Source organism: Sciurus carolinensis, chromosome 4, assembly GCF_902686445.1.
Source record: "Sciurus carolinensis chromosome 4, mSciCar1.2, whole genome shotgun sequence".
In the NCBI taxonomy this organism is placed as follows: Eukaryota; Metazoa; Chordata; class Mammalia; order Rodentia; family Sciuridae; genus Sciurus; species Sciurus carolinensis.
Window position 1 is genome coordinate 114917717 of NC_062216.1, and position 13689 is coordinate 114931405.

The following is a 13689-nucleotide window of genomic DNA, read 5'->3' on the forward strand; positions in this document are numbered from 1 at the left end:
GGGAGATGTTCTGGATGTTAGGGAAGAATTTTTAACAATGAACTTTTTCACTGATCTTGAGTATCATTTTATTTCACAGAATCAAAGTGTATGCCATAGTGTTGAACAATGTTTCCATATTTTATTATACCATTCAAACACATCCTGGCTCTCACAGCTCCGTGACTCAGGACTCAAACAGGAAACTACTTCTCTGGGAGGTGAGTGAAAGCAAAAACACTCCAGTGATACTCAATATTCAACTGAAAGCCTTGAGCACTGGAAAAGTTGGAGTACGTCAGACAAGGCTAAGGAACTGAACAGAAGCTTAGCTCCAGGAGGGAGCTGGGGGTGGAGGGAAATACACGGTCTGAGAAGATCTGTAAGTGCTGGAATATCTTGGTGTGGGGAACCCCAGGATCAGAGGGGCAGCCCACCCTGGGCCACCCAGAGGCTACTGGTCCAATAAACTTCTGTGTGTACATAAAAGTCACAGTCTGCCAACCATGCACAGGGAGCCCAAACTTAAATGTGTCCATGAGAATGTGGTGAGAACTCAGACCAGGAGCTTAGATCTGTGAAATCCAGGCTGAAACCAACACATGATTCTGGCAGACGCCAACCAAGAGATCTAAAGTGAGCCTAGCAAATCAGGAAAATCTCTGGCACAGAGATCATTTTGCCTGGGGACAATACGGATCAGAGACCAGAGAAAGTCCGTGCCTGCCGTCCCTCCCTCCCTCCATTGAACTGTCAGCCAACAGCACACAGAACCAGAAGCAGGGAGAAACTGAATGGGGCAGAGTGACTGAGTTTAGTGCTTGAAAACCCCCCCTTGAGAAGCCAGAAACAAACAGAAACCTCAGTATCCCCAAGAAACAGAATCGGTGAAGGTCAGATTTCCCCATTTCACGGGTGGTGCCCTTCGAAGAGCATTGGGATACAATCGTAGAAGCACATTCATTCATTAACACTCTTCATAAAAAACACCTGGGAAGATAACAGACCAAATCCCTGCCCCTGGGAGCTTCACTTGCTGCATCTCATCACAGAGATTCCAAAGACAATACTCAGGAAGTCAAGCTGCCAGCATCTTCCACAGCTCCTCACACCATCACTCTGAGAATGGAAGGTGAGAAATGGAAAGGCAGTTTGGCACAGACAGCAGGCAAAAACAAAACAAACAAAACAAAACAAAAAACTTTCATTGACTATTTTGCTATTTTGTTTTTGCTTTTGTTATGTTTTGATTTGTTTTTGAATGTGTGCTGATAGACAAGTGATGGACATTTATGCATTTGCACATGTACATATTTGTTTCTTTTCTTTATTTTTTTAGCTTTTAGCATTTCCTTAAGGTAGCTTTTTTTTTTCCTTTTTCATGCTCTGTATTGTAATTTTTTTTTTAAATTAATTTTTATTTTTTGGAAGATTAGGTATTTGATTAGTATATGTTGGCTTGACTTCCTATTGACTCTTTGACAACTCTGTTTTCCTTTGTCTCTACTTCTCTCTTTTTTCTTCCCAACAGTCAAATTTGACTGCTTTCTCTCTGTTCCTTTATCTCTTTTATTTCTATTTTAAAATTATTGTTCTTTTCTTTTTTGTTCTCCCTTCTTAAAACATCTATGTTGCCCTTGCATATACCCCATTCACCTCTTGAATGTATAAATCCTTTTCTAATACCCTCATGTCTTCTTCTTTTCCTCTTAAAGAACTTCATCTCTAAACTAAATACTTGTATATATTCATATATCCTTATTTTTTCTCATTTCTACTATTTTATTTAAAGGCAGTTATTTTTTATGGATTGATGTTTCAAAGACTAAGATGTTTGATTAGTATATATTGATTTTGTTCTTGAAACTTTTATCTCTTTTCTGTATATTTTATTTTTTCCTTAATATTTCTTTTAATTTCTTAAATTTTCTATTTCTTATTTTATCTTTATTTTCATTATTTTTTCTTTCATTTATTGTTCTACTTTGACTCTCTTTTCTTTTTTCCTTGGCCAATAGCAAACCTCCATTGTTCTCTCTTCCACTTTTTCTTTTTTTAAAAATTTTTTACTTCTGTCTTTGTTCCTTCTCATAATCATCACATCATATATCACTTGTGTAGCATCATACAACTCTGGTCATCACATGAAATCATAAACCTTTAGATAAACTTACTGTTTTTACCATGGGCCATAACCGATAATGTAATTTCTGAGTATTGTAACAATCAACATTGTAGATTTCATTGAAAGGGCTATTTGGTTTAATGCTGCAAATTGTTTGAAACACTTGTTACTCTTTGACCACTGCCCCTTACCCCAAACTGTGAGGTACCATAAACCTTCCACAAGATAGAAACCTTACTGTCTCACAATCAACTGTCAGATGAGTAAACATACAAACAACATGAAAAATCAAGTGAACAAATCACCTCAAACAAATCAAAATATGTCAAAAACAGAATCCATCAATAGCTCAGTGGAAGAAATGTAAGCAAAGGAATTTAGAATGTTCATGGTTAAACTGATCTGTGAGGTAAAGGACAATGTAAAAGAACAAATATAGGTTACAAAAAATCACTTCAATAAACAGATTCTGAAAAAATACAGAAATCCTTGAAATGAAGAAATCAATAAATCAAATAAAAAATTCATTGGAAAGTATCACCAACAGAATAGACAACCTGGAACAGAGTCTTAGGCAATGAAGACAAAATATATAATCCTGACAATAAAATTGAGTGGGAGAAAAAATATTAAGAGACCATGAACAGAACTTCCAAGAAATAGAGCATAACATGAAAAGACCAAACATAAGATTTATCAAGATAGACGAAGACTCAGAGATACAAACATAGGAATGTATAATCTAGTCAATGAAATAATGTCTGAAAATTTCCCAAACCTTCAGAACAAATTGGAACATCAAAGACAGGGAGCTTACAGAACCCCAAATATACAAGATTACAACAGGCTCACTCCAGGGCACATTATTATGAAGATGCCTAAAATACAGAATAAGGATAGAATTCTAAAGGCTGCCAGAGAAAAATAGTTAAGTAACATTTAGAGGGAAACCAATTCAGATCTCAACTGATTTTTCAACCCAGACCCTCAAAGCTAGGAGATTTTGGAATAATCTATACCAAGCTGTGAAAGAAAATGGATGTTAGCCAAGAATGCTATATCCTGCAGAACTAAGCTTCAGACTTGACAATAAAATAAAAACCTTCCAAGATAAACAATGATAAAAAAATTCATGAGTAGAAAGCCTGCACTACAAAACATACTCAATACAATATTTCAAGAAGAAGAAATGAAAAATAAAAGGGAAAACCAGAAAAGGGAGTAACTATGCTAGAAGAATAGTTAATCAAAAAGAAGCTATTTCAAATTAAAAACCAGAAATAATTCAAAATGACAGGGAATAAGAATCATTTATCAATAATAATATTGAATGTAAATGACATAAACTCATCAATCAAAAGACAAACTGGCAGACTAGTAAAAAAATAAGACCCAACAATATGCTGTCTCTAAGAGACCCACCTCATAGGCAAAGTTTTCCAAGACTGAAGGTAAAAGTATGGGGAAAAAGCTTACTATTCATATGGATTACTCAAACAAGTAGGGGTTTCTATTCTCATATCTGATAAAGTAGACTTCATGTCAGAATTAATCGGATGGAACAAAGAAGAATATTTCGTAATGCTTAAGGGAATTATACATCAATAAGACTAACAATCTTAAATATTTATGCCCCCCAAAATGGATTATCTAATACATTAAACAAACCCTTCAAAATCTCAAGAATCAAATAGGTCATAACACTTGGTGATTTCAATACACCTCTCTCACCTATCAATAGAACTTCAGATTTAAAACTAAAGAAGTCATAGAACTAAAACATACAATTAATAATTTAGACTTAACAGATTATATATATATATATATATAATATTTCACCCATCAGTGAATGAATGAACATTCTTTTCAGTAGCACCTGGAACATTGTCTAAAATAGACCACATCTTAGTCCATAAAATAATTCTTAGCAAATACAAAAAATAGGGAGAATATCTTGCATTCTATCAGATCATAATGGGCTGAAATTAGAAAGCAATGATAAAATAAAAAATAGAAGCTACTCTAACACCTGGGGACTAAATAATATACTATTGAATGACCAATGGATGTCAGAATAAATCAGGGATGAAATAAAAAAAGTTTAGAGGTAAATGAGAATAGCGAGACAACATATCAAAATCTCTGGGACACTCTGAAGGCAGTCCTAAGAGGAAAGTTCATTGCATTGGACTCATTCATTAAAAGAACAGAAAATCACCAAATAACCTAACATTACATCTCAAAGCCCTAGAAAAAGAAGAACAAACCAATATCAAAAACAGAAAACAGGAAATAATAAAAATCAGATATGAAATTGAAACAAAAAAATTCAAAAAATTGATGAAACAAAAAGGCAATTCTTTGAAAAAATAAACAAAATTGATAAACCCTTAGCCACGCTAAAAAGACAAAGGGAGAAAACTCAAATTACTAAAATTTGTGATGAGAAAGGAAATATCACCAAAGACTCCACTGCAATACAGACAATAATTATAAGCTACTTTGAAAATCTGCACTCCAATAAATATAAAATCTTAGACATCAACAAATTCTTGAGACATATGACCTATCCAGATTGAATCAAGGAGACAAAGAAAATTTAAACAGATCAATTTCAAGCAATGAAATTGAAGATGCCATCAGAAACTTACCAACAAAGAAAAACTCAGCACAAGGTGAATTCTCAGCTGAGCACTACAAGACCTTCAAAGAACACCAGTACTCCTCAAATTATTGCAGAAAATAGAAAAGGAGGGAACCCATCCATACTCATTCTATGAAGCTAGTATCACCCTGATAACAAAAGCAGACAAAGACACATCAAGGAAAGAAAAATTCAGACCAATATCCCTGATGAACTTTGACACAAAATTATCAATAAAATACTGACAAATTGCATTCAAAAACACATTAAAAGGATGGTGCACCATGATCAATTGGGGTTCATCCCAGGGATGCAAACTTGGTTCAACATACAGAATTCAATAAACATAATTTGTGGGAAGCCATCCTTATTTAGCAGAATCAGACTAGGTTGAGCCATGGGATGCAGAGGCCTGGCTTCTAGGAACTAACAGCCACAGAGGTCTGTCCCAGATTGCCAGGAAGAATGTGGTGCTGCATGGGAGTGGTTCCTTCTCTTCTTCTAGAATATTCTCCCTGAGAGAAAGGCTCCCCTAAGTCCACCCTATGTTGTCCATCACAGAAGAAACTCCTCCCAGTCTTGCCCCCTTTACATGTGTGTCCATAAGTAAAAGAGAGTTGGGCGACTCCATGTTGTTGTTGTTGTTGTTAGCGGCCAGAGCTGGTATGGCCAGAGCTGGTATGGCCAGACCCATCATGCTCCCTCTCATTTAAAAAGAGTATTGGCTCTTGTGTGTTTATTGAGTAGATATGTTTTTGGGTAAATAGATTGAAAAACAGCCAACATCTTCCTCAGACTGATAACTCTCTTCTCATCCATGTAGGAAGTGGCAGGGAGGCCCCCACATGAATCAACCTAACAAAAGAGATGGAAGACCTCTATAAGGAAAAACTATAGAACACTAAAGAAAGACTTTAAAGAAAACCTCAGGAAATGGAAAGATCTTCCATGTTCCCGGATAGGCAGAATTAATATTGTCAAAATGGTCATACTACTAAAATCACTATACACATTTAATGCAATTCCTATTAAAATAACAATGATATTCTTCATAGAAATAGAAAAAGCAATAATGAAATTCATTTGGAAGAATAAAAGACCCAGAATAGTCAAAGCAATCCTTAGAGCAAAAAGTGAAGCAGGAGGCATCACCATACCAAACCTTAAATTATACTACAGAGTTATAGCAACAAAAACAGCATGGTCTTGGCACCAAAACAGACATGTTGACCAATGGTACAGAATAGAAGATACAGAGACACACCCACCTAAATACAGCTATCTCATCCTAGAAAAGGGCACTATACACATACATTTAAGAAAAGATAGCCTTTTCAACAAATTGTGCTGGGAAAACTGGAAATCAATGTTTTAGAATGAAATTGAACCCCTCTCACTCTGCACAAAGCTCAACTCTAAGTGGATCAAGGACTTAGGCATTATACCAGAGATACTTTGCCTAGTAGAAGAAAAAATAGGCCCAACTATCCATTATGTCAGCTTAGGAACCAACTTCCTTAATAAGACTCCTAAAGCAAATAAGTCAATTCAAGAATCAATAAATGGGATGGTATCAAACTGAAAATCATCTAATCAAAGGAAACAATCAATAAAGTGAATAGAGATCCTATAGATGGAGAAAATCTTTACCACACTTACCTCAGCTAGAGCATTAATGCCCTCAATTTACAAAGAACTCAGAAAACTCTACACCAGAAAAATAAATAACCCAATCAATAAATGGGCAAAGGAACTGAACAAATATTTCACAGAAGAAGAAATACAAATTGTCAAAAATATATGAAAAAATGGTCAATATCTCTAGCAATTAGAGAAATGCAAACCAAAACCACACTGAGATTCCATCTTACTCCAATCAGAATGACAATCATAAAGAATTCAACAACAGTAAAAGTTGTCAAAGATGTGGGGGAGAAAGGTTCAATGTTAGTGGGACTGCAAATTGGTGCAATCATTCTGGAAAGCAGTATGGCAATTCCTCAGAAAACTTGAAATGGAATCACCATTTGACCAGTTATCCCACTCATTGTTCTATACCCAAAGAACTTAAAAATAGCATACTACAGTGATGCAACAACATCAATGTTTATAGCAGCTCAACTCAGAATAGGCAAGCTATGGAAACAACTTTGGTGTCATTCAACAGAAGAATGGATAAAGAAAATGTGATATACATATACAAGGGAATATTACTCAGTTATAAAGATAAATGAAATAATGCATTTGTCACAAATAGATGGAGCTGAAGAATATCATGATAAGAGAAATAAGCCAATCCCCCAAACCCAAATAGCCAACGTTCTCTTGGATATGTGGATGCTAATCCCAAATAAGGGAGGGTAGGACTGAGAGGGGAAGATTAGAAATTCATTGGATTAGATAAAGGGAAACAAAGGGAAGTGAGTGGGGAGAGGAATAGGAAAGGCAGTAGAATTAATCAGACATAACTTTCCTAGCTTTGTATTTGAGTATGCAACCAGGGTAACTCTGCATCTTGTACAACCACAAAAATGGGAGCCTACATAGAATAGACTCTATGTATGTATAATTTGCCAAAACACATTCTACTGTCATGTATAACTAAAAGAGCAAATAAAAGCAAACAAATCCTTGCCTAGTGTTTGTCTTTGGGTTTTCCTTCCCTTCCACATGTAATCATCAGCAATTGACAGTAAAGTCCATTTTTTTTGTGTGTGTGTGGTGCTGGGGTTAAACTCAGGGTCTTGTGCATGTGAGTCAAGCACTCTACCAACTGGGCTATATCCCCAGCCCCAAAGTCCATTTTTTAAAATAGAATATTTTCCCAATTTTATGACTAGTTTCATTAACATGTGTAATGGTTATGAAATGTTCACATTGATCAAATATTTTGTATGTGTTACACAGAGAGGAGCAATAAATATGATACAGAAATAAATAGTCTTCATTATGTATGTTAACTTGGAAAATTATATTTTGAGCATGTCAGCATTGTGGAGTGCTTTGAGGCATTGGTGGTTGCTGGATCCTTACTCAAAGAACTAAAGTGGAAAATAGACAACTGCAAACATTTGGGAGTACTCATTCCCTCACCTAGATCTTTACAATTTGTCTTGTTTTAATTAGCACTGAGGAATATTTAGTGAATAAATAAAAGCAAGGAAGTCATCAAAACAGAATGTGATCCTAAATTTACTCTTCTACGCCTCTGGGTATATTTATTTAAATTTGATGATTTTTTTTAATAGGAAGGGAGTGTGTATTTTGGGCAAAGAATAAATACTAATCCAAAAGAAAGGATTAAAGACAGACATGAAAAAGAAACCTTAATCAAAACCCTCCATGAAACCCTGCTTTTAATCTTCAATAATATATGCATGGATTTTTCACATAATACAAATTGTATCTGTGATAATCAGGTATTTTAAATACATGACTATGAAAATACCACTCTGAAAAATTTGATGAATTTTATTGGCTACCTGTATAAATGTCCTGGTATGCTGAGCTCATGAATAGATAACTATATTGTTCATGGAGTTTACAAGTTAATGAGAGTCAAATCTTTGGACAGACAATTAAAATGCAGAGGGCTATGCTGCAGATATTCTTAGAGATAGCAACATGGAGTGCCATCAAGTGGTCTGTAATCAGGGAAACTCTTCTTGGGCTTTGTGGAAGTTGCATTTGAAGAAAATAAACTTAAAGTCAGGGAAAATGCTACAGTAGTTCATTAAAGTCTATTAATGTTAAAGGAAAGAAAGGATGATTTGAAAACCTATAGGTAGTATATACAAAACAAATTAACTGATTAATAAGCAAAAACTATACAGGAGTTGTATCTTCCCATTGTTGAAATTTTAATGAGTTTTTGTGATGATGGCAAAAGCAGATGAACAGTAGATAAACTCTTAGCAAATTATAAGAAAACTGCCTCAACTTGATAAAGAACATGTATTATAAATCTGCAGCTAACATCATCCTTAATAGTGAGAAGCTAAAAGATTTCCTTCTACAATTAGGGATAAGCTAAGGATTTTATCTCTCACACCTTTTAAATCTTGAACTGATAACATTAGCTAATGCAATACAAGAAAATTTATGAGCCGAATTGTTTCCCTTAAAATTTTTATGTTGAAGCCCTAACTTCCTTTCCTGAAGAATATTACTGTATTTCAAGATATTCCTTTTAAAGATGTAATAAAATTAAAATAAGATCATAGGTGGGCCCTAATTCAATATCACAGGTGTACTTGTAAGAAGAGAATACAGGAGGCACAGAGGAGCACCTCAGGTGCCATGTGCACAGAGACTTTAACATAGGAAGAAGCAACAAGAGTACAGTCATCTGTAAACCAAAAAGAGTGGTCTCAGAGGAAATTAACTCTGACGGTAACTTCGTGTTGACTTTCAGCCTCCCAAACTATAAGAAAATAAAATATGCTATTAAGTACATCCAGATTGTTATGATATGCCTAGAAAAATCATGCAAATAGATATACTGTTTGAGAAGAACAAAACAAAACTATTCTTACTTGCATATAATATGATTATATATAGAAACTCAAAAAAATCATCATCATCAACAGGAATAATCTTATGAAACTAATAATTGGTTATAGGTAGCTTTCTTGACATAAAGTTAAAATACAAAAATTAATTTCTTTTCTGTATATTAGCAATGAACAAGGGGAATTGAAATTAAAAACACAACATTGGAAATGATGAAATAAAAAGTTCCATTCCCAATTCCCTTAGAGAAACACAAATTTAACAATAACATATGGAGCAAAATAACTTTATGAAAATTCCAGAATCAAGTTAGAAAGTTGCAGTACACCCATAAAATCAAGAACAGTTATCATGCGTAAGAAGAGCATTTTCATTCTTTCTATGTGAGATACTTCCCCAGCATGTCTCAGTTCAGACATAGGAAAGCACATTGGCTCACGACTTCTACCCCGTGTGGAGAGATGAGAGTGAATGTCACATCCAAAGCTTGACTTTTCAGAAGACCACATGAAGGACTGATGTGTGTTTTGCTACATTTGGAGTGCTGATGAAATCAGAATAATTTTAACTTCCTATTTCTGGAGGAAGGAGAGGAGTTGAGTGGACATTCAGCACTTTTGCTTTTTGGAAGATGTTCTGACGGACTGGGTGTCAGTATCACATTACTTAGGGAAGCAACATATATTTGTATGGTGATTGCTGGGATTAAAGTAGAATAGGGGATTTTCTTTTTGTAAGAAAACTAAGGAACTTGCATTTTTTTAGACAAACAGCACATGGAGAAAGTGTTTATAAACTTCTAAAAAACCTTTCTGACAAAGTGCATGCACAGGTTTAGAGAAGTCATATTTCCCCCAAATCTGTACTTAATCTATAGTTCAGTTGATTAGTGAGGGTCTTTCTCAGAAAAAATCAGTCTGTAAAGACTGGGAGAGGTGCATGTGTTTCAAGACAAAATTATGAGACACACAAGGAGACTGAAAAACAAGACCTAATCATTGGAACAAAATAAGTCTCCTGAAACTAGCACAAAAATATTAACATAGAGTTGACAAATATAAAGAAGAGATAGCAAAACAGAAATTTTGGAACTGAAGAATAAATGAACTGAAATGGAAAGAATCACTACAGGAATTCAACAGCAGAGTCTGTTGGGTAGAAGAAAGTTTTAGCAAACTTTGAGATAAATCATTTGAAATTATGTAATCATAAGAACCAAAGGAGAAAAACTTCCTAAAATACTTATGAAACTTCATTGAGGAGAAGAATATGTGCATTGTGGGAGTTCAAGAGGGACAGTAGTGTAAGGAGAAACTGGTTTATTTAAACAAATAATGGCAGGAAGCTTCTCAATTCTGGGGAGGAAAATGAATATCTAGATTCAAGAATTCCAGTGAACAAACAGAATGATTTCAAAGCAATATACTTTGAGACACATATAATTAAATTTTCAAAAGTCAAATACATAAAGAATTTAAAGCATCAATAGAATGTGAACTCAAAAGTAGTGTTAACCTTTTTGCTTTTTCTCAGCAAATGTTCATAGAGCCTTTCTATGGGTCAGGTTCTATGTTAAGCACCAGAACATAGCAACATAGAATCAGTCAAATAGACATGGTATGTATGTCAATTTCAGAATAAATTAAAAGTACAACATAAGTTAAAAAAATCAATTCAGCACATATTAGGGCACCTTCATAAGATTGTTAGTGAATTTCTCAGCAGACACATTATAGACCAAAAGTAAGTAAGAATAATATATCTAAAGTGTTGAAAAAAAAGACATCAATTAAAAAATAGTATGTTTGACCTGGCACCATGGTGAATGCCAGTAATTCCAGCAACTCAAGAGGCTAAGGAAGGAGGATCACAAGTTCAAGGCCAGCCTCAGTAAACTAGTGAGACCTTGTCTCAAAGTAAAAAGTAAAAAGAACTGGGGATATGGTTTAGTGATTAAGCACTCTTGGTTCAGTCCCCGTACCAAGGGGGGGGGGCGGGGAGAATAGTGTGTCTTACAAAACTCTCATTCAAAAAGTAAAGGAGAAATAAAATCTTTCCAAGATTAACAAAAGTTGAGAAAGTTCCTCACACCTAGACTTGCTGACAAGAAATTCTAAACCTTTCTTATACTCCAATAATAAATCTGATGAGAAAAAATTCAGGAAAACTATCCCATTCGCAATAAATAAAAATCCTTAGGGATTAGTCTAAGCAAGGAAGTGAAAGACTTCTGCATGGAAAAGTACAGAACAATGAAGAAAGAAACTGAAGAAGTCCTTAGAAAAGGAAAATTCTCCTCTGATCTTGGACAGGCAGAATTAATATTGTCAAAATGGCCACATGACTAAAAGTTTTATACAGATTCAATGCAATCCCCATCAAAATATCAATGGCATTCTTAACAGGACTAGAAAAAACAATCCCAAAATTCATTTGGAAGAATAAAAGGTGTAGAATAGCCAACAAAGGAATACTGAATCAGAAGAGTGATGCTGGAGGTATCACAATACCGGTTATTAAATTATACTACAGAACTATAGGAAAAATATAGCCTATTATTGGCCTCAAAACAGACTTGAAGACAAATGGAATAGAATAAAAGATGTAGATGTTTGGTGGCTAGCAGTCCCACTGAGGGTGAGGACAACGATGTATACCCAGTTCATTCAGACATCAGAGACCGGGCTCTGAAGGCACAGATTTAATTTTACTTAGCATTGTACAAGACATATAGGCACATTATCCAATCAGGTTACACACTTATTAAAGCATAACAGAATCAGCCTATAGGTGAACTGTATATCAAGGTAGTGTAAACAAACCAAGCATGCCTAAGTAATTCTGCCCAGCAACAGGTCTGAGACAAAGCGCTGGGGGAATGGTAAGCTGCACGCAGCGTGAGGCAAGGCAGCGCAGGTGAGATCACATCACACTTGCTGGGATGCTTGACAGAGCAAGGCCTCCCCTCAGCTTCTAACTCAGCCTCAACAGCTGCAAAGACCTTCATTCCATGGTGAGTCTTTACCATTACCTCAGTTTCTCTGTCCAGACTGTTTGGCTTACTTAGACCATTGTGTCAGCAACTGCTGTCAGATAAACTTGAGGAATGTTCCCTACAAGAAGACACAGACAAGCCCATACAGAGAGTCAACTGATATTCCACAAAGGTCCCCAAAACATATTTTGGAGGAAATATAACCTTTTAAACTAATGGTTTTGGGAAAATTAGATATCCATAGGTAGGAAGATGAAATGAGAACCCTACCTTTTCACCGTGCAAAATATATTCAACTCAAAGTGGATCGAAAACATAGAAATTAGACTAGAAAACCTGCAACTGTTAGAAAAAAAAGGTAGGCTCAACTTTCCAACATATTGGTGGAGGCACTGGCTTCCTTAATTTTAGATAACTAAAGTTCAAGAAATAAAATCAAGAATCAATAAGTCAAGAAGTGAATGGCATCAAATTCAAAAAACTTCTACATAGCAAAGGTCATGATTAATAGCTTGGAGAAAAAGCCCACAGAACAAGAAAATCTTTACCAGATATGCCTATGACAGGGGTTTAATATCCAGAATATATAAAGAACTCAAAAAACAAACCCAAATAGTCCTTTAAATAAATGACCAAAAGAACTAAACAGACATTTCTGAAAAGAAATATAAAAGACCAGCAAATACATAAAAAAGTATTCATCATCTCTAGTAATCAGGCAAATGCAAATCCTACTATACTGAAACCAGTGCACACCTATAATCCCAGAGGCTTGGGAGGCTGAGGCAGGAGGATCCTGAGTTCAAAGCCAGCGCCATCAATATAGAGAGGACCTAAGAAACTTACTGAGACCCTGTCTCAAAATAAAAAATAAAAAAGACTGTGGATGTTGCTCAGTGGTAAAGCACCCCTGGGCCCTGGGGTGCCAAACAAACAAACACAAACAAACAAAAATACCAACCAAAAAAACAAAAATCCCCATTATATCTCACTCCAGTTAGATTGGTAATGATCAAGAGTGCAAATAATGATAAATGCTGGTGAGAATGTGGGTAAGAAGTTACACTCATACATTGTGGGTGGTACTACAAAGTAGTACAAATTTGGAAAGCAGCATATATTCCAGCTATCCCCCTCTTTGGTATATATTCAAAAGAACTAAAATCAGCACAGGGTGTCTGGTAAAATTTCTAGGTCTTTGATCCACTTTGAGTTGAGTTTCATGCAGGGTGAGAGAGATAGGGGTTTAATTTCATGTTGCTACATATGAATTTCCAGTTTTCCCAGCACCCTTTGTTGAAGAGGCTATCTTTTCTCCAATATGTTTTTGGCATCTTTGTCTAGTATGAGATAACTATATTTATGTGGGTTTGTCTCTCTGTTTTCTATTCTTTACCATTGGTCAACATGTCTTTTTTGGTGCCAATATGATGC